Source organism: Peromyscus maniculatus, chromosome 23 (assembly GCF_049852395.1).
Source record: "Peromyscus maniculatus bairdii isolate BWxNUB_F1_BW_parent chromosome 23, HU_Pman_BW_mat_3.1, whole genome shotgun sequence".
NCBI classification, from domain to species: Eukaryota; Metazoa; Chordata; class Mammalia; order Rodentia; family Cricetidae; genus Peromyscus; species Peromyscus maniculatus.
This window is the reverse complement of record NC_134874.1, coordinates 51115998-51143050: the sequence shown is the minus strand read 5'-3', so window position 1 is coordinate 51143050 and position 27053 is coordinate 51115998. Positions and strand designations below refer to the sequence as shown.

General features: G+C 37.7%; 1 pseudogene across 1 annotated transcript in view; it reads right to left on the bottom strand.

The window, feature by feature from the left end:
* Positions 1-2321: 2321 nt before the first annotated feature.
* Positions 2322-27053, bottom strand: part of LOC102906510 (vomeronasal type-2 receptor 116-like) — a 37295-nt pseudogene continuing 12563 nt past the window's right edge. Inside the window, exons 2-6 of the transcript XR_013047583.1 lie at positions 25707-25998; positions 23623-24435; positions 20980-21207; positions 15414-15537; positions 2322-3236 (exon numbers count right to left, since the gene is read on the bottom strand). The product of XR_013047583.1 is annotated as a vomeronasal type-2 receptor 116-like (transcript). The remainder of the gene's footprint in view (positions 3237-15413; positions 15538-20979; positions 21208-23622; positions 24436-25706; positions 25999-27053) is intronic.

Genomic DNA, 27053 nt, shown 5'->3' with positions numbered 1-27053 from the left:
TGGTACGTTGGGATGTTGAAAGCTCCCACTATTAATGTGTGGGGCTTGATGTGCAATTTAACCCTTAGTAATGTTTCTTTTACAGATGTGGTTGTTCTTGTATTTGGGGCATAAATTTCAGAATAAAGACTTCAGCTTGCTTGATTTTCCCTGTGATAAGTATGTAATGTCCTTGCTGATCTCTTTCAATTGATTTTAGTTTGAAGTCTATTTTCCTGGATATTAGAATAGCTACACCAGCTTGCTTCTTAAGTCCATTTAATTGGAAAGTCTTTTCCCAGCCTTTTACTCTGAGGTAGTGTTTGTCTTTAATGTTGAGGTATGTTTCTTGTATGCAGCAGAAGAATGGATCCTGTTTTTGTATCCTTTCTGTCAGCCTGTGTCTTTTTATAGGTAAATTGAGACCACTGATATTAATGTATATTAATAACAGTAATTGTTAATTCCTGGGTTTTTTTGTTGGTAATTGTTGTGTGTTTCTCTTTTTTGGTATTTTTTGGTGTGTGATTATCTATTGGCTGTATTTTCATGGTTGCATCTAACTTCCTTAGGTTGGATTTTTCCTTCTAGTGCTTTCTGTAGGACTGGATATGTGGATAGGTATTGTTTAAATCTGGTTTTATCATGGAATATTTTGTTTGCTCCACCTCTAGTGATTGAGAGTTTTGCTGGATATAATAGTTTGGGTTGGCATTCATGGTCTCTTAGTGTGTGCCTAAGGTCTGTCCAGGACCTTCTGGCTTTCAGAGTCTCCATTGAGAAGACAGGTGTTATTATTATGGGCCTGACTTTATATGTTACTTGGTCTTTTTCCTTTGCAGCTCTTAATATTTTTCTTTATTATGTATGTTTAGTTGTTTGATGCGGCAAGGGATTTTTTTTTAAGATCCAGTCTATTTGGTGTTCTGTAAGCTTCTTGTACCTTCATAGGCATTTCCCTCTTTAAGTTGGGAAAGTTTTCTTCTATGATATTGTTGAATAAATTTTCTATGCCTTTGAGTTAGTGTTCTTCTCCTTCTTCTATCCCTGTTATTCTTAGGTTTGATCTTTTCATGGTGTTCAAGATTTTCTGGAAGTTTTATGTTAAGACTTTTTTACTTTAGTGTTTTCTTTGATTGATGAATCTATTTCCTCTATTGTATCTTCAATGCCAGAGATTCTCTCTTCCATCTCTTGCATTCTGTTAGCTATACTTGCATCTGTAGTTCCTGTTTGTTTACTTAGATATTCCATTTCCAGCCTTCCCTCAGTTTGTGTCTTCTTTATTGCCTCTATTTCAGTTTTCAAATCTTGGACTTTTTCATTCACCAGTTTAATTGCTTTTTCTTGACTTTCTTAAGGGGATTTACTGATTTCTTCCAATTGTTTGTTTGTCTTTTCTTCAAATTCTTTAAGGGTGGTTTTCATTTCATCTTTAAAGGACTCTATTATCTTCTTAAAGCCACTTTAAAGTTCTATTTCTTCTACTTCTTCTGCTTTGGGATGTTCAGGTCTTGCTGATGTACCATCAATAGGTTCTAATGGTGCCATATTGGCCTTTATGTTGTTAACTGTATTTTTGCACTGGTGTCTACCCATCCCTTCCTGCATTCCATGCAAGTGCTGTCTGTTTCTGAGGGAGACTCTTTTGGTTCAACTGATACTTTTGGTCTAATGGGAGGTCTTGGTCTAATCCAGGCTCTTGGACCAATCTGTGCAGATGGATTTTGTGTCTCAGGAAGCAGAACTTAGATCAATGGGCACCAGTGGCCTCTGTCTCAAGGAGCAGCTATTCCCAATGGGTTGCAGGATGGGACCTGTTTTCTGTTCCCAGTTGGTGCAGGGTGGGCTTATCTATTTTTCACTGGTGTCACAAGGGTATGTTTTCTTGGCAAGGAGGTGGGGGAAGGGGGAGCTGGCTAGTCCCTGGGGCTCCAATGGCTTGGGGGAAGGGCACAGGGTGTTCCCCCCAGGGCCTAGGATCTAGGGACCTGGACTGCACAGTCCAGAGATGGGGCTTTACCTGTTCCCAATTGGTGTAGGGTGAGCTTGTGGCTCTGGTTTTCACTGATGCTGCAGGGGGCTGTTCTCTTGGCCATAATTGAATTTTGAATATGTCTATTGCCCACAAATTTAGAAATAACAAGAATACCTAAATAAAGTGAATTTTTAGCAGTAGCTTCTATTTGGAAATAGATTGTCTGTATGTGAGACACAGTGAGGGGCTCTTCTACTTTATTTAAATATATATTTCAGAAAATCTTACTGAAATATTAAGTAAGTTCAATTTTTACTATACTAAACCAAAGGATTTTATGAAAAAGACTCAATTCATTAACCAATCAATTTTTTCTGGATTGTATTTTGTTCTTAAAATATTTCAAAGAGTTTTCATCAGGTTTAACAAGAATAATATAGCACTTTGGGAAAAAGATGCATCCTAGCAGCCCTGCACTGGAAGTCAAGATGGAGAAGACTTTCCACAGCCACCATGGCCTTGTCCTTGGTGCTGTGGTAGACAGGGAGGAAGGTGACCCAGACACTACAGAACACCAGCATGCTGAATGTCAGGAACTTGGCTTCATTGTATGTGTCAGGCAGGTTCCTGGCCAGGAAAGCCAGAATGAAGCTCCCTAGGGCCAGGATCCCCAAGTATCCCAGCACATAGTAGAAAGCAGTAAGTGAGCCCTTGTTGCACAAAATGATAATGTGACTCTGTTCAGAGTGTGCATCTGCCTCAATATAGGGAGGCGAGGTTCCCAGCCAGACTCCAAGAAGAATAAACTGGATCAAAACACAGATGGGGATGACAGAGTTATGGATGCCTGAGACAAGCAGCCTTCTCATTGTCCTTCCTGGCTTCAGGGCTCTAAAGGCCAGAATTACAGTTATAGTTTTGGCCAAAACAGTGGAAAGAGCCAGAGTGAACACAAGTGCAAATGCAATTTGCTGCAATATGCAGGAGGCTGTGCTTGGGTGGCCAATGAAGAGAAAGGAACATAGAAAGCAGAAGAGGAGGGAGATGAGCAGGATGAAGCTGAGTGTCCGGTTATTGGCCTTAACAATGGGTGAGTCTTGGTGTTTGAGAAAGATCCCCAAAACTACAGCTGTGCTGACAGAGAAGCACAGAGCTGTGCAAGCCAGAGCCCTGCCCAGAGAATCCTCAAAGGACAGGAATGTCACTGACTTGGGAAGGCAGTTGTTTCTTTCAGGATTTGAATACTCTTGAAGTGGGCAAGGGATACACTCCTGCTGATCTATGGGAGGAAATGAATCAATATTTAAGCTTCTATAATTATTTACATTTTGTACTTCTACCATGAAGAGCACTGAGGTTGTGTGTAGCCTTGTTCATTCTGCCTTACATTCATGTCAAGAAGGACACTAACTCTTTAGACATCTCCTTCCTAATATCTGCCATGAATACCTCATGATATGCCATGAGGTGACAAGTTTATTCTTGTTGTCTAAGGCAATGAAAATAAAATTGTAATCTACTCGTTCAATTGAAGTAAAACTGTCAATAAATCCTTTAAAGGATTCTAAATTTAAGCCACACCAGCTTTATCAGACTTCAACTGCTTAGGTATGTAGTCAGAAAATTTTTTGTGTGTGTCCCAGCCTGCTGGTGGTAGGGACAAATCTCTCCTACTTCTGTCCCCCAAGTAAACACACAGAGGCTTATATTAATTATAACTGTATGGCCATTAACTCAGGCCTACCATTGACCAGCTCTTACACTTGGACTCAGCCCATTCTTGTTAATCTTCATGTTGCCACATGTTCGGTGGCTTTACCTGTTGCTCCCTGGACTGTGGGCTGGCTTCTGCTGACTCAGCCTTCCTCTTCCTAGAATTCTTCTTGTCAGTTTATCCCACCTATACTACCTGCCTGGCTATGGGCCAATCAGTATTTTATTTATCAACCACTCAGAGCAACACATTGACAGCATACAGAAAGGTATTCCCCATCACAGATGCAGGCCAAACCAGTCAGAACAGTGATTCCATGTTATACCAAATGTCAAGCTAACAGCCAGAAGGACAACTTCCAACTTGTACAGGGATTCCTAACTAGACCTGAGGTCAGACCAGCTGCCAGAAATCCAGGCCACAAAGACTAGAAAACTAAAGAGCAAACAGAAACCAAGAAAGAAAACACACAATGAATGAAGAGTAACTTTGAATTCAGGGACTAGAACTAATCATTCCAAACCCAGATGCCTAAATGCCAGTGAAAAAATAAAATAAAAAAACAGCTAAGGCAATATGACCCCACAAGAGCCGATCCATCCTGTGATATCAAGACCTGAATATTTCAACATTGCCAAAGCAAAAGAAAAATACCTTGAAATAACTTTATTGAATACGATAGAAGTCCTTAAGGAAGAAATGAAAAATTCCTTTAAATAAATTGATGAAAAGTTAATTGAAAAATAAGATGAAATGAACAAATCCCTTAAAGAATGTCAAGAAAGCCAAGAATAAAACAAGCAAGTGAAGAAAAGTATCCATGACATCAAAATTGAAATAGAAGCAATAGCAAAACCACAAACTTAATAATTTTGAGAAAAAAAAAACAATCTGAGCAAACGTGAACTACAGATACAAGCAGCACCAACAGAATGCAAGAGATACAAGATGTGGAATGCAAAAGAAGTAGTTTCATTAGGCAAAGAAAATACTCAATCTAAAAAACTCTTAACACAAAACATCAAGGAAATCTGGGACACTGTGAAATGACCAAATCTAGCAATAATCAGAAAAGAAAAAGGAGAAGAATCTCATCATAAAAACCTAGAAAATACATTTAATAAAATCATAGAAGAAAATTTCCATTACTTCAAGTAGGACATGCCTCTAAAGGTACTAGAATCTTAGAAAAAACACACAACAACAAATAGATTAGATCAGAAAATAAAGTCCTCGTGTCAAATAATAATCAAAATACTACATGTACAAAACAAAGAAAGACTACTAAAAGCTGCAAGGGGAAAAGGCCAAGTAAAATATAAAGTCTGGCCTATAACAATCACACACTACTTCTCAACAGAGATTCCAAATCACAGAAGGGCATAAACAGATGTCTTGTAGATGTTAAGAGACAACAGATGACAGCCAAGACTAATACACCCAGTGAAACTATCAATCACCATTGATTTAAAAATCAAAACTCAAATTTAAACAATACCTACCCACAAATCCAGTCCTATAGATGGTACTCAAAGGAAAATTCTAACCCAAGTAAGTTAAATAACACCCACAAATACACTAGCAATAGTAAATCTTTCATCAACAAAATCAAAAGAAGGAAAACACACACATACACACAAACACACACAACACTACTATCACCAGCAACAACAACATAATAACAACAATTACAATCACAGGTTATTAATATCTCTCAAAATCAATGGACTACATTCCCCAATAAAAACACACTGGCTGCGTTTTGTATCCATCCATCAGAATGGATATAAAATAGGATCCATCCTTCTGTTGTATACAAGAAACATACCTCAACATTTAAGGTAGATATTCCCTCTGAGTAAATGATTGAAAAAAATATTTTCCAATCAAATAGACCTAAGAAGCAAGCTAATGGAACTATCTTAATATGTAACAGCATAGGCTCAAACAAAAGTTAATCAAAAGAGATGGAAAAGGAAGTTCATGATGGGAAAAATCCACCAGGATGACATCTCGATTTTGAATATCTATGCCTCAAATGCACATTTGTGGCATTTGTGAAAGAAACATTTCTAAAGCTTACATCACACATCGAACCCCACATATTAATAGTGGGAAACCTCAACACCACACTCTCACCATTTTATAGGCCACCCAGATAGAAACTAAACAAAGAAATAATGGAATTAACAGACATTATGAATCAAATGGACCTATCAGGTATCTATAAAACATTTCACCCAAACACAAGAGAATATATCTTCTTCTCAGCACCTCATAGAACCTTCTCCAAAATAGACCATATACTTGGGCACAAGGCAAATCTCCATAGCGATAAAAATATTGAAATAACTCTCTGTATCCTATCAGACGACCATGGATTAAGCAAGATAAAGCCTACAAACTTGGAGAAACTGAACAGTTCACTAAAGATGACTACTGGGTCAAGGAAGAAATAAAGAAAGAAATTAAAGCCTTCCTAGAATTCAATGAACACACAACATAGGTAAACTGATGGGACACAATGAAAGCTGTACTAAGAGATTCATAGCACCAAGTGCCTGCATAAAGAAACTAGAGAATTTTCAAACCAGAAACTTAACAACACACTTGAAAGCTATAGAACAAAGAGAAGAAGGCCTACCCAAGAGGAGGAGATGGCAAGATACATCCAAATATATAGAAGAAGCACAGAGTACACCAATAGACAAGACCAGAAAAGAAAATCATAGAGCATACTATTACTAAAACACTAACAAAGAAAAATATTTTAGAATAAATTTTAATTATAACAAAAAACATAAGAAGGTGTGTTGAAAGCTACAAGAGAAAAAATACAAGGCAAATGTGGACTATCTGAATAGATCATAAAACAAAATTCATCTGCCTGTTCTCTACAAGAAACATATCTTGATCTTAAAGATAAACACCACCTTAGACTGAGACAATAGAAAAAATACTCCAGTTTCATACATTCAGGAAGCAAGCATGCATGCCTACCATAACATCTGGCAAAGTAGATTTTAATTTAAAACTAATTAGAAAAAGTAAAACAGGAAACTACACTCTAATCAAGGGAAGAGCAATCAAAAAAAGACATTACAATTCTACACGTGTATGCATCCAATTCTGGGGCAGCTAATTTTATAAAAATTGTACTGCTGTGTTTAGTAACACAGTAACAACAATCTACTAATAGAGTGTGAATCCAAAAGCCCACTTTATCCAAGAGACAGGGCATCTGGGAAAAAATAAAGAGAAATATATCAGAATTAGATCACATCTCAAATTTCATGGACTCAACAAATATCTACATAGTATCCCCCACAAACTGCAAAGAAAATTTATTCTGTTCTTTAAAACATGGGAGCTCTTCAAAAATAATACAAATCATGGAACACAAAACAGGTATTTACAAATTCAAAAAGATTGAAATACCTGTCCTATCTTATGCCAATAAAAGAAAACTTAAACTTGACAGCAAATATATCTCTAGTAAATACACAGACTTCTTGGAGATAAAACAAGGTAGTACTTACTGATGAATGAGTCAAAGAAGAAATCAAGACAGAAATAAAAAAATTGCTTGGAACTAGCTGGGCAGCGGTGGCACACTCTTTAATCTCAGGACTTGGGAGGCAGAGGCAGGTGGGTCTCTGTGAGTTCAAGGCCAGCCTGGGCTACAGAGTGAGTTCCAGGAAAGGTACTAAGGTACATAGAGAAACCCTGTCTCAAAAAAACAAAAAAAAAATTCCTGGAACTAAATGAAAATGAAAACACAAAACAACAAAACTTCTGGGATACATTGATAGGTGTTTTACAAGGGAAATTTACAGCTCTAAGTGCCTACATTAAAAGTATCAGATGGAACACAAGTGGATGGCTTAATGATACAACTCAAAAATTGGAAAAAAATGCAAACACAAACCAAAAAATGGCAAGAGAGAATAAAATCAGAGCAGAAATCAATGAAATAGAAACAAAGAAAACAATACAAAGAAACAACCAACCTTAGAACTGACTCTTTGAGGAGATAAACAATAAGGACAGACACTTGGCTCAAGTAACCCAAAGAAAGAGATGGAGGAGTCAGATGAAGAAATCAGAAATGACAGGGAAATATTACAACAAACACCAAGAAACATAGACTATTGTGATGGACTGTTTTTAAAAGGAAAAGAAAGCGCCATGTTGATTTCCAAAGTGGTTGTGCAAGCTTGCATTCCCACCAGCAGTGGAGGAGAGTTTCCCTAGTTCCACATCCTCTCCAGCATAAAGTGTCTTCAGTGTTTTTGATCTTAGCCATTCTGACAGGCATAAGGTGGTATCTCAGAGTTGTTTTGATTTGCATTTCCCTGATGATTAGGGACGTTGAGCAATTCCTTAAATGTCTTTCAGCCATTTGAGTTTCCTCTGTTGAGAATTCTCTGTTTAGTTCTACAGCCCTTTTCTCACTTGGCGCTTTTTTAGAAAATTGGGAATCAATCTCCCCCAAGATCCAGCTATACCACTCCTGGGCATATACCCAAGAAGTGCTCAATCATACCACAAGATTACTTGCTCAGCTATGTTCATATCAGCATTGTTTGTAATAGCCAAAACCTGGAAACAACCTAGATGCCCTTCAACTGAAGAATGGATAAATAAATTGTGGCACATATACACAATGGAATACTACTCAGCATAGAAAAACAATAACATCATGAGGTTTGCAGGCAAATGGATGGATCTAGAAAAAATAATCCTGAGTGAGGTAACCCAAACTCAGAAAGACAAATATGGCATGTACTCACTCATAGGAGGATACTAGATGTGGAACAAGGATGACTGGACTGCTACTCATATCACCAATGAGGCTACCTGGAAAACAGGACCCCAAAAAAGACACAGAAAAATAGATGAGATCTACATGAACAACCTGGACATGAGTGGGATCAATGAAGGGCGAGGGTCGAGGGAAAGAGAGCGGGAGATCCTAGCTGGATCAAGAAAAGAGAGGGAGAACAAGGAATAGGAGACCATGGTAAATGAAGACCACATGAGAAAAGGAAGAAACAAAGAACTAAAGAGGTCCACAGAAATACACAAAGATACCCTCACAAAAGACTGTTGGCAATGGTCAAGAGACAGCCGGGACTGACCTACTCTGGTGATGGGATGGCCAAACACCCTAATAGTTGGGCCATAAACGCCATCCAAGGACTGAGGAATCTGGATGCAGACATCCATGGCTAGGCCCCGGGCGGAGCAATGGGAGTCTAATTAGTGAGAAAGAGGAGGGTTTATATGAGCGAGAATTGTTGAAACCAAGCTTGGATAAAGCACAGGGACAAATAACCAAATGAATGGAAACACATGAACTATGAACCAAAGGCTGAGGGGCCCCCAACTGGATCAGGCCCTCTGAATAGGTGAGACAGTTGATTGGCTTATCTCTTTGGGAGGCATCTAGGCAGTGGGACCAGGTCCTGGGCTCGTTGCATGAGTTAGCTGTTTGAAAACTGGGACTTATGCAGGGACGCTTGGCTCAATCTGGGAGGAGGGGACTGGACCTGACTGGACTGAGTCTATCAGGTCGATCCCAGTCCTCGGGGGAGACCTTGATCTGGAGGAGGTGGGAATGGGGGGTAGGCTGGGGGGAAGGGGAGGGGGGCAGGAACGGAGAGAACAAGGGAATCTGTGGCTATTATGCAGAACTGAATAGTATTGTAAAATAAAAAAAAAGAAAATATAAAAAAAGAAAAAAAAGGCTAAATAACAATGACAGAAAAAAAAAGGAAAAGAAAACCTGTATTACAGTATTCTTAAAAACTTATATGAAATGAATAAGTTTCTAGATTTGGCCAAACACAAAAATAAAAACACCAAGTCAACAAGCTAAACAAACACATAATACACAGCAGATTGAGACAAAAATAAATTCCTTCCAGCTATAAAAATGTCCAGGTCCAGATGAACTCACAGCAGAATTCCACCAGACATTCAAAGAACATATACAGTCAGACCTTCTTAAAATATTTAAAAAATAGAAGAGAAGGATCAATTCCAAGCTCCCTTAGAAAGCCATTTTCATTCTAATACCAAAACCAGGGAATGGTCCAAAAAAAAAACCAAGAAAACCACATGCCATTATTCCTGATAAACATAGACTCAATAAAATGGTTGCAAATAGAATACAGACTCACATCAAAACTATTTACACCAGGACTAAGATGGCCTTATCACTGAAATGTAGGAATAGTTCAACATATTCAACTCAATAAATGTAAAATCCACATAAATGGTTGTATAGACAAAAGTTACATGAACATCTCAATAGATGAAAAAAGGTGACAAAATTCAACTGCCTTTATCATAAATGTTCTAGACAATATACAGAAAGAGGGATCATGTCTCAACACAATAAAAGTAATATATAAGAAACTCACAGGCAATATCATTCTCAATGGAGAAAAGCTTAAAGCAATTCCATTGAAGTAAGAAATCAGACAACTAAGTCCACCACTCCCACTCCTTTTCAATATTTTACTCAGAGTATTACTTGAAGCAATAAGGCAAGAAAAGTAAATTAAAAGAATACAAATAGAGAAAGAGGTCAGATGATATGGTATTATACACTAGAGATCTCCCCAAAATACACAACAAAAATTCTTGAAATGATTAACAAATACAGCCATCTCACAGGATACAGAATCATCTTGCACAAATCAATGTCTTTTATTATATAATAACAACAAACATAGAAAGGAGATCATGAACAGACTCCCATTCACAATTTTCCTAAAGAAAATAAATTATTTAGGAATAAATCTAAGCAAGGAAGGAAAGAGCTTTGACAGGAGAATTTTAAACCTCTGAAGAAACCAGGAAAAGACAGTAGAAAAAGAAAAAACATACCATCTTGTGTTCACAGATTGATAGAATTAACTTTATGAAAATGAACATTGTACCAAAAAGGCTATTTATAAATTCGATACAAACCCAATCAAAATTTTGATCTAATTTATTGCAGATAGAAAAAAACTGTACCAAATTCAATACACCAAGGAGGCCAAAATAATACTGAATAAAAAATAACAATGAAAGAAGGATTACCATTCTGAATTTTAGGATATATTACAGAGGCACAGTAAAAAAAAAAAGGCACTGGTAGAAAAATATACCTGTAGACTAATGCATAAATTCAAAACCCCAACTTGAGCACCTGTTAGATTAGTCATTTAATATTCAATAAAGACACTAAAAACAAGATAGAGAATTGAAAGCATCATGAAGACATGTTCTTTGAAAAACTGGAGTTCCACAAGTAGAAAAATGAAATTACACCCATATCTAGCACCTTTGCAAATTGTAACTCCAAAGGATCAAAGACCTGAGCCTGAAAACAGGAACACTGAAATTGTTAGAAGAAAACATAATCAAAAGTCTCCATGATCCAGGTTTAGGAAAAGACTTTCTGAATAGGACTCCATTTGACTAAGAATTAATGCTAACAACTGAAAAGTAGGACTTAATGAAATAAAATGACTCTTTACAGCCAAAGAAACAGTCAACTGAGTGGGGATAAAGCCTGCATAATGGAAGAGAATCTTTGCCAGGTATATATCTGACAGTGAATTGATATCCAGAATATTCAAAGAAGTGAAAAAAAAAAACAAAGTTTTAAAAAACAAATGACCTATTCTATAAGAAATGATCCTCGGGTCTGAAAAGAAAGTTTCAGTTGAAAATAAAATGGCTAAGAAATAATTCAAAAAAGTTTGTCATCCTTAGCAATTATGGAAACACAAATGAAAACAGCTTTAGATTTCATGTTACCACAGGAAGAATATAAAGATCGACAGAACAACCAACAAGTGCTTGAGTGACACAGAGGAAAAGGAAATCCTCATTCATTTATGGTGGGATTGTAACTGGGGCAGCCACTGTGGAAATCAGCATGGGGAAAAGTAATTCTGCCATATGGCCCAGCAGTAACACTCCTTGTCTTATGTCCCTAGGACTCCGCATCCTGCTCCACAGGTATCTGCTCTGCATGTGTGATGCGGCTTTGTTTAAAGCAGTTAGGAAATAGAAAAACATCTAAATAATCTAGTGGATAATAAAACTGTGATACAAATAATCCATGGAAAACCATTTGAGTATAAAGAAAAATGAAATCATAAACATTGTGGATATGTGGGTGGGAACTAGAAAAGATTATATTGAGTCAAAAATCCCTGACCCACCAATATGTGTTCTTTCTCATCTGAGACTCCTAGCTCCAAATCTTCAGATGTGAGTACATGTCCTGGAGAAACTGCAGAAGACACGAAACTGAGCAGGACCACTGCAGGAGCTGGGAAATAACAGAATGGAGTAGCAGAGAAGGAATGATCAGAAGGTGGAAATGCAAAAAGAGGGAGACTCTAATCATGAAGGTAAGAGGGAGATAAATACAAGTGATAAATAAGAGGGAAGACAGTGAAATAACAGTAAGGATGTCCAGAATAAGTGATGTGGTGATGTGATCTGAAAAGGAAAATGGGATGGGAGAACTTTAGGGAAAAGGAAGGGAAGTAAATACAAAAGAAGGGTGAAGGTGGTAAAATATCAGTAAGGATGTCTGAAAAGCCACAAAGACTCATAATATTACTATACCTAGAAAAACTCTACAATATCATTAATACTCTTTATACTGATACATATAGTTCTAGTAAACCTTTCTCCTCTGGGCTGATGCTCCTCTCTCCAAGAACAAGACTATGAATACAAGCCCAACACCAGGCATGAGAAGCTTCCTTTGGAGTTGTTGTCCAGGGTTGGTCAAGGGGATCCCAAAGCATATCGCCTATCACTGTTGCCCTTGTTCATCCAGCAGAGTTGAAAAGTGAGTCCCTACTGCTGACAACACCATGTACTTCAGAAACAGAGCCCAGAGACCCTTGAGGTAGAACTTACATGAATGCCCTTTCCCTGAGGACTGGCTTACACAGTACCAGAAAACATCATGCAAGCTTCCAAATGATGGAGACAACCAACAGTCCTAGCCTGCTATGTCCACTAAGAGCTATATCAATGACCAGCATAGCACAAAACCCTAAGTGTGCAGTAGTGGCATGCATACCTTGACAGTAATCAACAGCTCTTTAAATAGGACTCAAGACCCACTCAACAATAAAGAAACCATTCCAATGCCTGAAACCTAAGTACTCGGTGATAGTGAAGTCATGATTATTACTAACTTACTAAACCAGCATAATCTGTAACAACAATTTGTAAATGTTTGTCTTGATACCCACAGATAATTGTAGTCTTCAACGCACCTCCCCCAGCAAGAAAACTTCTCTTCACAACAGATGAAACCATTATGAACCAATCAAATGCAGATTTGTGGAGGGCATCTCCAGTGGATAAATCTCCAATACCTGCTGTGGGATGTTCTGTATGTCCTGTGGGAGCCCGTTCTTGATTTCCTCATGGCTAGCACCAGCAGGTCCGCATAGAGAATGATTAGGGCCACAAGCCTGAGTGCAGGTGTCTGAGATGGTCTGCACTTGGCTGTGCTGGGGGATGGTCTGTATGTCAAGTTGTTCTGATTGGTCAATAAATAAAACCTGATTGGCCGTGGCTAGGCAGGGTGTATAGGCGGGACTAACAGAGAGGAGAAATAAAAGAACAGGAAGGCAGAAGGACTCACTGCCAGCCAACACCCTGACAAGCACATGAAAAAATGCCAGTAAGCCAGGAGCCATGTGGCAGGGTATAGATTTGTGGAAATGAATTAATTTAAGATATAAGAACAATTAGCAAGAAGCCTGCTACGGCCATACAGTTTGAAGCAATATAAGTCTCGGTGTTTACTTGGCTGGGTCTGAGCAGCTGTGGGACTGGTGGGAGACAGAGCTTTGTCCTGACTGTGGGCAAGGCAGGAAAGCTCTGGCTACAAATACCATTCCCAAACCCAAAGCTCACAGAACATTTTCAGATTAGGGTGTGGAAAGATGGTAAAAATTGAAAGTTCAGGGATATTTCTGTGAGATTGTGTCTCCTAGTAACATCATAAGCTGAACCCATAAGTCCTACCAACATGACCACCTAGATATGTGGAACTGACCAGGGACAACAGCAACAGACATGCCAAAGTATTCAGGAGAATGACCACGTGCCCCAACCCAACCCAAAGAACAGGATGCAACTACAAAATGTTGAGAGGGGGAGAAATGATCTTCCCCAGGGAAGAGCAGTTTGTCATTCAATATAAAATGGTCAGCCCTAAGAACATATATGCAAGTAATGTCATACAGAACAATACAGTTAGTTATATTAGTAATTCATGTGTATACATATATGATTGTAACCCAATCAACGAAAAAAAAAGTCTGTTAATGTGAAAGAGAGTAATGAGTTATATATGAAACATTTCACACCAAGGACAAGGAAAGAGAAATAACACAATTTCATCATAGTTTCAAAATCAAAAGTAAAGGAAACAAAAAACAAATGCTTGATGTAGCAAATGCTCTAAGAATCAGAATAGGTGTTAGTATAATAATATAACTCTGTAGAGAAAAGGGCTTACCATGCAAACCTGATAACCTGAGTTTAAACTCTAAACACAAGTCAAAGTCAAGGAAGATGCCCCAGCTCCACAAAGATGTCCTCTCCTCCTTATGTGAGCTGTGGCACATATATGCATGCACACATCAAAATAAACAGAAAGTTATTTTAATAACCTTTTCTTTACCTGAAGACATCCACTAAGGAATTAGATATTTCCAGCTATCCTGCCATTATGATGATAACAATCACATAGCACTCTGCCAATAATTTAATCTATGGTAACATTAGCTTTTACAAAACTAAATTCTATTTAATTAATCTCCCCGACTTTCATTTTGTTGTGATAACACATTCCATTTGTTATACAGTTGCTTAAGTGTTGTTTTTTATTGAAGCCAGTAGTTATATAGTAGATTGTCATCATTGTTAGAATTTCATATTTTACTTTCACCAATTTTTCTTTATGTTATTTTTTATTATTTAAATTGTAATGTAATTACCTCACTAGCTCTCTTCTCATTTTTCCTCTAATCCCTCTCTTGGACTCAACATATTCGTGTTTTCTATTAAATTTATTCCTCTTTTTTATTAATTATTGATTTGTGTGTATATGTACATGCATGTATTCCTAAATACCACCTGTTATGTCTATATAATATTAGCTGTATATATGATCTCAGGGCTGACCAGCATCCTAGACAAAGATCTACAGGCAGCTGTACCTTCTTTTATAAAGACTTGTTTTTCATACTATGTTTGATATTCCAAATGACAATTCTATGTGTTGTAAACTTAATTCTTTGTATGGCACACTTAGGGAACAGCCCCACATGAACTTGTCCAGGACTTGTTTTCAGGAAAGAATCATTGTATTCACTTATTCAAGGAATACACATGCAGCCTGGACACTTACACACCTCATATTGCCTGGCAGTACATAGCATGGATCACCGCAAGAGCTGATATAAAACTACCATGTAATGAAAGGCAGTTTGGGGAAGTGGGGATACAGATGACACAATAACATGAGGGCTGCCACTCAAATGTTCACACATTGTGTGGCATCAGCAGTGATTACTAATGAATATGGGGTGGGTGAAAGAAATATGGAGAACAATGCTGCATCACAACACCATGATCATGTCTTGGTTTTCTCCTTCTACATTCATAAGCAGATTGAGGAAAATATTAATTTTCTACCTGTCTGGTTGGAAATGTAACTCTCTGGACAAAGCATACAAGAAAAACAGCAGACAGATCTTTCGTCTTCTAGAATTTTCCAGAAACCTGGACCACAGCTCTGTGTACATAGGGATTGACGAGTCTGAGGGCAACACAGAAAAAATCATCATAATTTTGTGCATCAGTCACAGCCTTAAAATATTTTTAAGCTAAACTACTTAAACTGCAAGCAGACTCTGAAAACTGTACATATTTATGAGTCATTGTGATGTCTCCATATGGTAGTATAGAATGTAGAATTGAAGTTATCACACTTCCCGATGCTGAAAGTTCAAAATTTTCTTTATGGTGTCCCAACTGTGACTAACTTCTGCTGGCTTTTGTAAAATATGTAGGATGTCTATATATTCTCTCCTGTGAGACAGCATGCCAGAAATCCTGGCTTGTATGAATTATAGGACAACTGAATTGTCAGATATAAACCCAGACACATTTCTCTATCCATTTCTATCTTTACCTTCCCAGCTTGTAGTCACAACTATTCAGTCTGATTCTCACTTCCCATAAAAGAGGGTGTAGCCATCGGTGGATGGCCACAGCTTCTCCTGACACCATCATATGTTGATAGTCCATAGATGCTGAATTATAATCCATTACTGTGACTTTTATCCTTGACTCCCCATATTCAAAACAGTGCTATGTTTTTTCTTCCAAACATTAGTGACATCATCACTTAGAATTTTCATCAATTGCCTTCTTAGTTAATCACTCAACAACTATATTTCTGAGGTGAATCTGCTCTCATAGCTGATCACTCCAGCCTCCAGGCTTTGGGCACAGGGGCACATCCCTATGCCCCCACACCACCCATTACAGTCCCAGTTTGAGGCCAGGAGGCAGGTCTCCTCAGGCAGTTCAGACTACCACCATCCCTCACTGGACCCGGTAAAGTAAAATCCCAACCCCACCTCCCAAACCAACACACTCTCCAAGACCACAGCTGATCCCTGAGATATACAGTCCAGTGCACTGACTGGACAAGAGCTCTGAATAGACCAAGAGTTCCCATTGGACCAAGAGTATCAATGGAACCAAGAAAGGCTCCCCAGGCATAGACACCACATTCACCAAGATGAGGAAGAGATGAGCAGACACCAGTGCAAAAATACAGTGAAAAATATAAGGACCAATATGGCAACACCAGAACCTAGCGGTTCTACGTCAGTAATACCTGAACATCCCAATGTAGAAGAGGCAGAAGAAATTGACCTTAAAAATGATTTTAAGAAGATGATAGAGTTCTTTAAATGGAAATAAAAAATTCCCTTAAAAAAATCAAGGAAAAGACAAACAAAAAATTGGAAGAAATCAGTTAATCCCTTAAAGAAAGCCAAGAAAAGGCAATTAAACAGGTAAAGGAAAAGTTCAAGATTTGAAAATTGAAATAGGGAAAATAAAGAAGGCACAAACTGAGGGAATGCTAGAAGTAGAAAATCTGAGTAAATGGACAGGAAACAAAGATGCAGGCACAGACAACAGAATGTAAGAGATGGAAGAGAGACTCTCTGGCATTGAAGATACAACAGAGGAAATAGTTTCATCAGTCAAACAAAACATTAAATCCAACAAAATCATAACACAAAATGTCCAGGAAATCTAGGACATCATGAAAAGACCAAAGCTAAGAATAATAGGGATAGAAGAATACCAAGTAAAAGGCACAGAAAATATATTCAAAAAAATGAAAGAAAAATTTTCCTTCATGAAAAAGGAAATGATTAACTCAAAAAAGATTAACTCAAGATAACTCAAAAAAAAATCATTAGCCCTCTTATATACAAATGATAAATTGGCTGAGAAAGAAATCAGAGAAACATCACCCTTTACAACAGCCACAGATAATATAAAATACCTTGGGGTAACTAACTGAGCAATTGAAAGCCCTGTATGATAAGAACTTTAAATCTCTGAAAAAAATTGAAGAAGATATCAGGAAATGGAAAGCCTCCGATGCTCATGGATAGGTAGGATTAACATAGCAAAACTGGCAAGCTTACCAAAAGAAATCTACAGATAAAATGCAATACCCATCAAAATCTCAATACAATTCTTCACAGACTTGAAAGAACAATACTCAACTACATATGGAAAAACAAAAAACCCAGGGCAGCTAAAAGAATCCTGTACAATAAAGCAACCCCTGGCATAATCATCATCCCTGACCTCAAGCTTTACTATAGAGCTATAGTAATAAAAACACTTGGTACTGGCATAAAACATGGTATTAGAATACTGGAATCAAATTGAAGACCCTGACATTAATCCACAAACCTATGAACACCTGATTTTTGACAAGCCAAAACTGTACAATAGAAAAAAAAGAAAGCATCTTCAACAAGTGGTGCTGGCATAACTGGATGTCAACATGTAGAAGACTGCAAATAGATCCAAATGTTAGCATGCATGAAACTCAATTCCAAATGGATCAAAGACCTCAACACAAATCCAGTTACACTGAACTTGATAGAAGAAAAGGTAAAATGTAGTTGTAGTTGGAAGTTTTCCTGTGTCCTGCTGGCTGGCGGTAGGGACAAATCTCTCCCACTCATGTCACTGAAGTAAACACACAGAGGGTGATATTAATTATAACTGCTTATAAAAGCTCGGGCTTATTACTGACTAGCTCTTACACTTAAATTAACCCATATTTCTTATCTATGTTTAGTCATGTAGCTTGTAACTTTTCTCAGTTCTGCCTTGTCATCTTGCTTCCTCTGTGTCTGGCTGGCAACTCCTGACTCAGCCTTTCCTCTTCCCAAAATTCCCCTTGTCTACTCACTCTACCTATACTTCCTGCCTGGCTACTGGCCAATCAGAATTTTATTAAACCAGTGTACAAGAACATTATCCCATAGCAAGTAGTCTTAAATGCATTGGCACAGGAGACTACTTCCTAAATATAACACCAACAGCACAGACACTGACAGCAACAATTAATAAATGGGACCTCCTGAAACTGAAAAGCTTTTGAAGGGCAAAGGACAAGGTCATTAAGACAAAACAACAGCCTACAGAATGTGAAAAGATCTTCACCAGACCCACATCTGACAGAAGGCTGATATCCAAAATATATAAAGAATTCAAGAAACTAGACATCAAAATACCAAACAATCCAATTTAAAAGAAAATGGACTACAGAGCAAAACAGAGAATTCTTAACAGAAGTACCTCAGATGGCTAAAAAGACATTTAAGAAATTACTCAACATCCTTAGTCATCAGGGAAATGCAAATCAAAACCATCTTACACCTGTCAGAATGGCTATAATAAAAACCACTGATAATAGCTTATGTTGGAGAGGATATGGAGCAAGGGAAACACTCCTACACTTTTGGTGGGAATGCAAACTTGTAAAACCACTGTGGAAATCAGCATGGCAGTTTCTCAGAAAATTGGGTATCAATCTACCTCAAGACCCAGTTATACCACTCTTGGGCATGTACCCAAGGAATGTTCAGTCATACCACAAAGACACATGCTCAACTATGTTCATAGCAGCATTATTCATAAAAGCCAGAACCTGGAAACAACCTAGATGCCCCTCAGTTGAAGAACAGATTTTTAAAAAGGTGACACATATACATAATGGAGTACTAATCAACAGTAAAAATCAGTAACAACAGGAGATTTGCAGAAAAATCGATATAAATAGAAAGTAACACCTTGAGTGAGGTAAACCAGATTCAGAAGGTAAAACACAGTATATACTTACTCATAAGTGGATACTAGATGTAAAGCAAAGGATAACCAGACTACAACCCATAGCTCCAGAGAAGCTAGATAATAAGGAGGACCCAAAGAGAAATGCATGGATTACCCTGTGAAGGAGAAATAGATGAGCTCTCCATGAACAAACTGGGGAGCCTTTTTCCAGTAACTGATGGACACAGGTACAGAGATTCACAGCCAAGCACCAGGCCAAGCTCTAGGAGTCCAGTTGATGAGAGAAAAGAGGGATTCTATGAGCAAGAGGCATCAAGATCACCACATGAAAACATACAGAGACAACCAAGCAAACTAGTGGGAACTCATGAACTGTGGACTAATAGCTGTGGAGCCCCCATGGACCACACGAGGCCTTCTGCATAGGAGAGATAGTTGAATAGGTTGAGCTGTTTAAGGGGATCCCTGGCAGTGGGATCAGGATCCATCCCTGGTGCATGATCAGGCTTTTTGGAGCCCAGTGCCTATGGTGGGACACCTTACACAACCTTGGTGTAGGGGGAGGGCTTTGGACCTGCCTCTACTGAATGTGCCAGGCTCTTCTGACTGCTCATTTGAGGGCTTGCCTTGGAGGAAGCAGAAATGGAGGGGTGGTTTGGGAGGGAATGCTGTGGGGCAGGAGGAATGAGGAGAGGGGGATCTGTGGTTAGTATATAAATTGAATAGAAAGTTTCTCAATAATAAAAAAGAAAAAAAATATATTTATATTAAAAACAACTATATTTCTAACACAACTTTAATGTTAATATTTTTGGAAATTGTCTATGCAAGAATATATTTCTGTCCTTCCCTTAGACATGCTTCTTGCCATGATTGGAAGTCAGTGCCTGTCTCATAAATATCTACATATTAATAGGTACATAAGGCTAGAGAACCAGCTCAGCGGTTCAGAGTGCAGGCTGCTCTCACAGAGAAACCTGAGTTCAGCTCCCAGGATACGATCCAGGCAGCTCACAAACATCAGTTATAATGAGAAATTGCATAAACATTGGTAATTTATTTCCTCTTTATTAAATATGTGGGCATGTTTGAGTATGAGTTGTCTTAAACTGAGGAAAAATTAAGCATCAGCATGCATATATAAGGAAAATATATATGTATAATCATGATTTTGTGCATGCATATGAATACACACAGAAACGAACACTTATATATACAGTCATGAATTATGATTTATTCATTCACTGCAGCATGAATGAACACACCCAAATTGAATTTCTGTTTAAATTAATTCTATCTACCAGCATTATCCATCAATATGTGTGTGCTTGTGTGTATATGTATATATACTTGCACATGTATATGTATATTTATACAAATATCAAAGTCAAAATCAAAAGATTGGTTTATTTCTATATTGAAGATATCAAACAGAACTAAGGAGATGGCTCAATACTTAACATACTTGCAATATAAGCATGAGGTTCTGAATTTGATTATGCAGAAGGGAAATATAGAAAAGTGAGGTACAGAACTGTGTTCCTGTATTCCCAATATGGTAGTAATAGAGACAGGGTGTAACTATCTAGTTGAGTACATCTAAATCAGAAAGCAAGGGGTTCAGAGAGAGACCAAGTTTAAAATAAAATGAAGAAAAACCGAGGAAGGTAATCAATGCTGACTGTTGCCTCAACGGGCACAGGCAGTGACATACATGAGAATTCACACACAAGCTCACAACAGGAGCTAAGAAATTAGAATATAAACACAATTTAAAATTTCAAAGAGACATCACACAATCAATTCTCATAAATCTTTGCAGATATTTGTCTACATATTAAATGTTGAAATTCAGCCAAACCTGATTGAAGTTGCTTGGCCATTTGATCAAAACTTCATTGATGAATAAGCCTTGATCTTGTGGACTCCTGGAGACAAACTCTCCTACTTTAACTAGAAAAGAATAATGATTTCTATGTCCCATAAAATTTTGTATATCATACTTTTCCACATGATTCTTGTTCTCATCAAAGCATATTTGGTCTCCAGCAGCATTTGTAAACTGAATTTTTCTCAGAAAAGGATGAAGCTGGAGAGAGACATCAATTGGGTATGAGTAGTGCATACAAATCTCTCACTTATGGTCCCTAAGAGCAATCCTCTTTCTCTCTCCCTACTCTGGCTTTGCTTTTGAAGAGGCTTCATTTGTGCAATTTTTGCCTCCACTTGTTCCAGTGAGATGAACTTTTTTCCCTATGAAATTAATGTAGAAGTAGCTGAACACAAAGAAAAATGTTGTCTAAGGGGTGGAACATAGTGCTGGGTGGACCATGTTTTAGTGGGAACAAAGCCCTGTGTCTCTCCCCAGCAAGAGAAAAATGTCTCCAGTTAGAAAATATAGATGTTTTCAGAGTGAATCTGGAACAAAATGGAAGCAACACTAGTCTATGGGTTTATAGGTGTTAATATATTTACCTTCTTTATGGCACATCATGAACCTATGTGTGTATGGTTTGGTAGGTAGATATGTACACATGTAGATAGAGAGAGTATCTGGACTTGATAATATTAGCAGGAGTTTATGCAAAATTCCAAATTCTTGATAATATATATTAATATGCAGAAATTATGTATGCCATTTTTACTTCAGGAAATTAGAAAGAGACCCACTGTCTGCCTCCAATCCTTATTTCAGTTTGGGTCACAATTTTTGTCTTTCATCTTTGATAAGAACTACAGTGGAGTCAAAAATAAAACCCAAATGTTCTGTGATTAAGCTATATTTTTAAAAAGATTTCTTATATTTTTATATTAATTTATTTTGTGTATGAATTTCCTTCCTGGACATATTTATGTGCACTACACATGTTCCTGGTGCCCGTGAAGACCAGAAGAGTGTGCTGGATCCAGTGGGAGTGGAGTTGCAGACATTTGTAAGCTGCTATGTAGATATTAGGAACTGAACCTGCATCTTGTCAAGAGCAGCAGTTATGTCTGACTTCAAAGCCATCTCTGGATCCTAGATTTGTATTATTTTTAATTATGTGCATTGCCTATGTGGATGTATGTATATTCATAAACTGTATGCCTGATGCCTTAGGAGAGCAGAAGTGTGTGTCACATTCCTAAGAACTGGAGTTACAGACAACTATGAGCTGCCTGTTGGTGCTAACAACCAAACTCTGGTCCTCTGAAGGAGCATCAAGTACCCCTAACTGCTGAGCCATCTCTCCAGCTTGATTTTTATTATGTATTTAAATTAATGTAGTGGGTTTATAATTTATGTTCTGAGATTCATTATTGTGTTAACTAGTTAACAACTCGTTTCATAAAGAACCATTTTTTAGATATTCAGTTATCTGTACAAGAGACACACTAACTTACCTAATATCACATCTCTGGAAGCCATGTGCACAAACTGTATCATGTCTATGTCAAATATTATTATTATCCATAATACTATAAGCTACATAGTACACTAAACATTCAGAGTTCATTTTCTATTTATCAACCTTCGACTGAATGAAAATGAAATAAAAATGAAGTTTGTTCAACAAACTTCTTGATGATCACCTATTTGAAGGGGAACATCAAGGCTCATATGTATAATTGAGTCCTAAGTTTATATCAGGATGGTTTAAGCCCAAACATACCCACTTGTCACTATAAGAAGGAGACATGGCCTAGCCTCACGAGTACCATCTGTATTCTAAGATTTAATAATGGAAGCACAGTCTATGGTATCTCCTTAATTTTATCTTATTTAAGAGTAAATAATCTGTAAAAGGCAATTTCTTTCTCTGCTACTTTTGGGGTTATGGTAGCCTATTTTTATTTTCCATAAAAGTTTCTCCCTATGGTCTTGGGTGGTTAAATATATATTATATTTTATGTGAAATAGCTGCTATTAGATATGGTGACTATGTCTCTATCTGATTGCATCAGACATATTCCATGAAATTGTGTAAATTTTTATTATTGAACTTGCTAATTTTGACAATCATTGAATTTGGATATTTTACCGAACTTCATCTCATACAAGGAAAACGTTTGTTGAAATATGTACAAATTTAGTATCTTAAAATCAAAGCTACAGTAGCCCAAATATGCACCATAATTGCAGACATATACACACCCACTATAAAAGAACCCTTTCCATTTTGCCTTTTATTTTTATTTTATTTTATTTACTTTTTATTTATTTATTTATTTATTTATTTATTTATTTATTTATTTATTTATTTATTTATTGTTTTGGGTTTTTTGAGACAGGGTTTCTCTCTGTAGCTTTGGAGCCTGTCCTCAAACTCACTTTGTAGGCCAGGCTGTCCTCAAACTCACAGAGATCTGCCTAGCTCTGCTTTCCAAGTGCTGGGATTAAAGGCAGTTGCCACTACCGCCCAGTTATTTTTACTATAAGATGAAAATGTGTTGTGCGTTTGACCTCAGTGCCTCACCTACTAATAAGTTCCCAGTGATTCCCTTGCTTTTGAGATAGGCTTACCTGCCAGGGTAGAAGCCTGTCGTGGTTTGTGTCTTCATGAGATCCCATTTCTGTTGTCCTCAAAAGCATTTTATGGAGGGCATGGGCCACTGCATACACTGCATTCCATATGGAAAAGCTAGGCTCAGAAGTGATCATCACATTTATTTCTTGCTTTGTCTTTAGGGATGTATTCAGTGGGCAGGGTTTTTTATTTTCACATAGCAGAGGAGGGGGTGAGCAATAAAAATTGTCAATCCAGAATTTATAGAAATAAGGATCTCCTGGGTACCAGGAGGGTGTAAGTGCCTCTAGAAAGGGCTTGAAGCCAGGGATCTCTTTCTTCTTTGAAAATGAGAAGCTTCCTTCAAAAAAGTCCATCAAATCATTTTGATTCTTGAATACAGACACTAAGTAAACTAAGTGGGACTTTGCCATGATCCACACCTTCCTTCTGGCTTTCATGATTTCATTTTGCACGCAGAAAAATACTAAGTCATCTGTATCACCATAGAATACATGCACATTTGCTTTTGTATGTTGAATCAAATTCACCTTCCCAAACTCAGATGTTAACTGAACATTCCCATTAGCCTGGAGTTTTTCTGTAAAAGCCACACAGATATCTTCAGATACCATCTCTGCTTTCAGGTCAGAGAGGAACTCCTTTCCTTTCAGATCATCAGACACGATGAGCCCTACCCACTTCCAGCCAAAGTGCAGCAGTAGAGAGGTCACCCCTTGGGTTAGAGCTGTGTCTTTAGGAGACATCTGGTAAAGGGATGGGAATGTATCTTTGTCATTTAGCATAGAATCAAAAGTTCCATATGTGACCTGCAGAAGCAAACAGAAAAAAAGGGGATTCTGAGTTTCTAGGTGTTTGGAGTCCTCACACTTAGATAGAAAGTGAGTTCATTATTCACATAATGGGATCAGGAAACTGGATGTTGGTAAGGAGACTGTCTTCTGTGATATTAGCTTCTCTCTCTCATTGTGTGATGGAATATGGTCTTTGTCAAGTACTATGGGCTCCAAAGTTACTAAGAGTTCTGAAGCAAGTGAGTGAACAATGTTCTGTTCACATTAGATTTTAAAGGCACCAAGATTTCTCTTGTTCCAATAACAATGTAACAGAGTATGGGGTGTAGAGATAGACTGCAGAAGCATTACCAAGTGCTTTATACTGACCACAGGACATCACCTTCCCTAGAACCTCTACCTTCATGCATGTAAATAACACATTTTTTCACAGATTTCGCTCTTGTGTTAGAAAAGAGAAAATCATGAATATTTGGGGGAATTTCACCAAGCATTGTTGCATCATACTTCCCAAATGAGAGATTTCACAAAGTCATCACCCAGCAACTAATGTAAAATGCAAATCTCTGAGATAGATGGAAATTCCTGTGTATATAATTTTTTCATACTTTAGGATGCAATAAATGTAGAATTGATTTACTGAGTGATAATAATCAGTTTACACTGTCTGGTTTTCTAATCTTGATTATCCATGAGTAAGGCACTAACCAAATATTTTCTCTTCTTGCAATGATGCCTACTAATGGTTGCTTTGCTTCAGTAGTGCCTGGCAAGAGCCAATTGTCAGGATGTATCTAAGTGGATGTTCTCTGTGAGTGGTACTCTTAGATTTACTTTCCAGAATATAAAAATAAACTCCTTGGAAATTTTTCATTTGTGATGGCCCAAGGATTGTCCCAGATTTGTTTACATGTCCTAAACTTACTATTCTTCTATGTATCAGTCATTGAACACAGGATTAACTAAAAGATGTTTATACCCCAGCTTGGGCAGTTAGTTATCTGGGTTGTATGTTTGACTTATGAACAGCACTCAGCTATGAGCTGCCATAGTACATCTTGCCAATGACTGGAGATAGAATCATGAATATTACTAAGTGATCTTCTTAGAAATCCACAGTATTTACTGCTCATGTTTTTCATCACACTCCACTGTTGATCATACCAGGATCCACATAATTCTTTCACTTACATTTGAAATCACCAGCAGGAAACATAAACAACTTCTCCATTTTCTTTTGGTCAGATTTTTATGTGATTATGGATACCAAAACTTTGCCAACTTACTTGTGGAACTTTGTAGAGCTCCAAAAGGGTTCCAATTGCAGCTGAAAATTCAGGCCTGGTTCCCGCAATGATTCCAAGAGCTTTGTGTTGAGTTTTGCATTTGTAGTTAGGAATAAACTCACTCCTTCCAGACAGCCACATCAGAGGGCCCTCCAAGATTCTCCGGTGGGAGTTAAAGGCATTGTAGAGGTGGAAACCCAAGGTCACGTTGGGAAGCAGGCTGGCATCCTTATTAATCTCCTCCATGGCAAAGTAGAAGGTCAGCAAATATTGATAGTTTTTCCATCTCTCTCTAAACAGGAGGGGCAGAATGTTGTGCACAGTCAGGCCACTATTCTCAGTAATTCCTTAGCAAATTCAGGAAATTAGAGGTCATTAAGTCCTGACTTTTTTCCTGACACATAAAGCTTGTGTGAATGAGCCCCTGACAGCTCACAAACATCATGGAATGACTCATGAAGTCTCAGTACTTGGTTTCTTGTAGAGCATAGTGTGGATTTAGTGTCACTTGTCTGTGTCCTGTGGCTGACCAGTACATGATGCTTTTATGATGTTTCTATTCATGGAAGCATTGGGCGAGGGAAGAGTCACTAATGTTTTCTCTAGTCACTAATGTGAATAAGAGCTTCATATCTTTTTATTTTGTAATGATTTGACTCCATACTCATTCTTGAAAAGTGTAATATTTTTTTGCATGCATGCCTCATATTAAAGTGTTTCTTATGGAGATAGACAGAGAGCTAGGCATTAGGCATTCTGCCTCCTCTTGTAGAAAACCTTGCAACAATCCCAGAACCTATATGGTAGCTCAGAACCATCTGTCGATCCAGTCAGGAGCTCCTCTTCTAGCGTATTTGGGCCCCAGGCACACATGTGGCATACACACATATACAATAAGGAAAGCACTCAAACACCTGACATAAAAATAAATAAATCTTTTTGGAAGTGCTTCTGGGGCTTGAGGAGTGACTGAGAGGTTAAGACTACTTGCTGCTCTTGGGGAGCACTCTAACAGGTCAAAGCAGCTGCTCTTTGGGTTACAACAGTGTGCAACACCAGTTTTAGGAAGTTATGTGTTCTCCTCTGGCCTCTTCAGTCAGAAGGCACAAACATGGTACACAGATAGATATGTAGGGAAAACACTCATAGACATAAAACAAAAAAAAGTAAAAATAAAAAAAAAACTAATAATAAAGGAAAAGGTTGTTCAAGAATTTCTTTAGTAGGATAAGTAGGCCTTTATGTATATACCCAGGATTGATAATATCTACAATATCCTCGAATATTGTGGATCTCTTTCTACACTTTTAGAAAGCCTCCAGACTAATTTACATATGGCCTACAGCA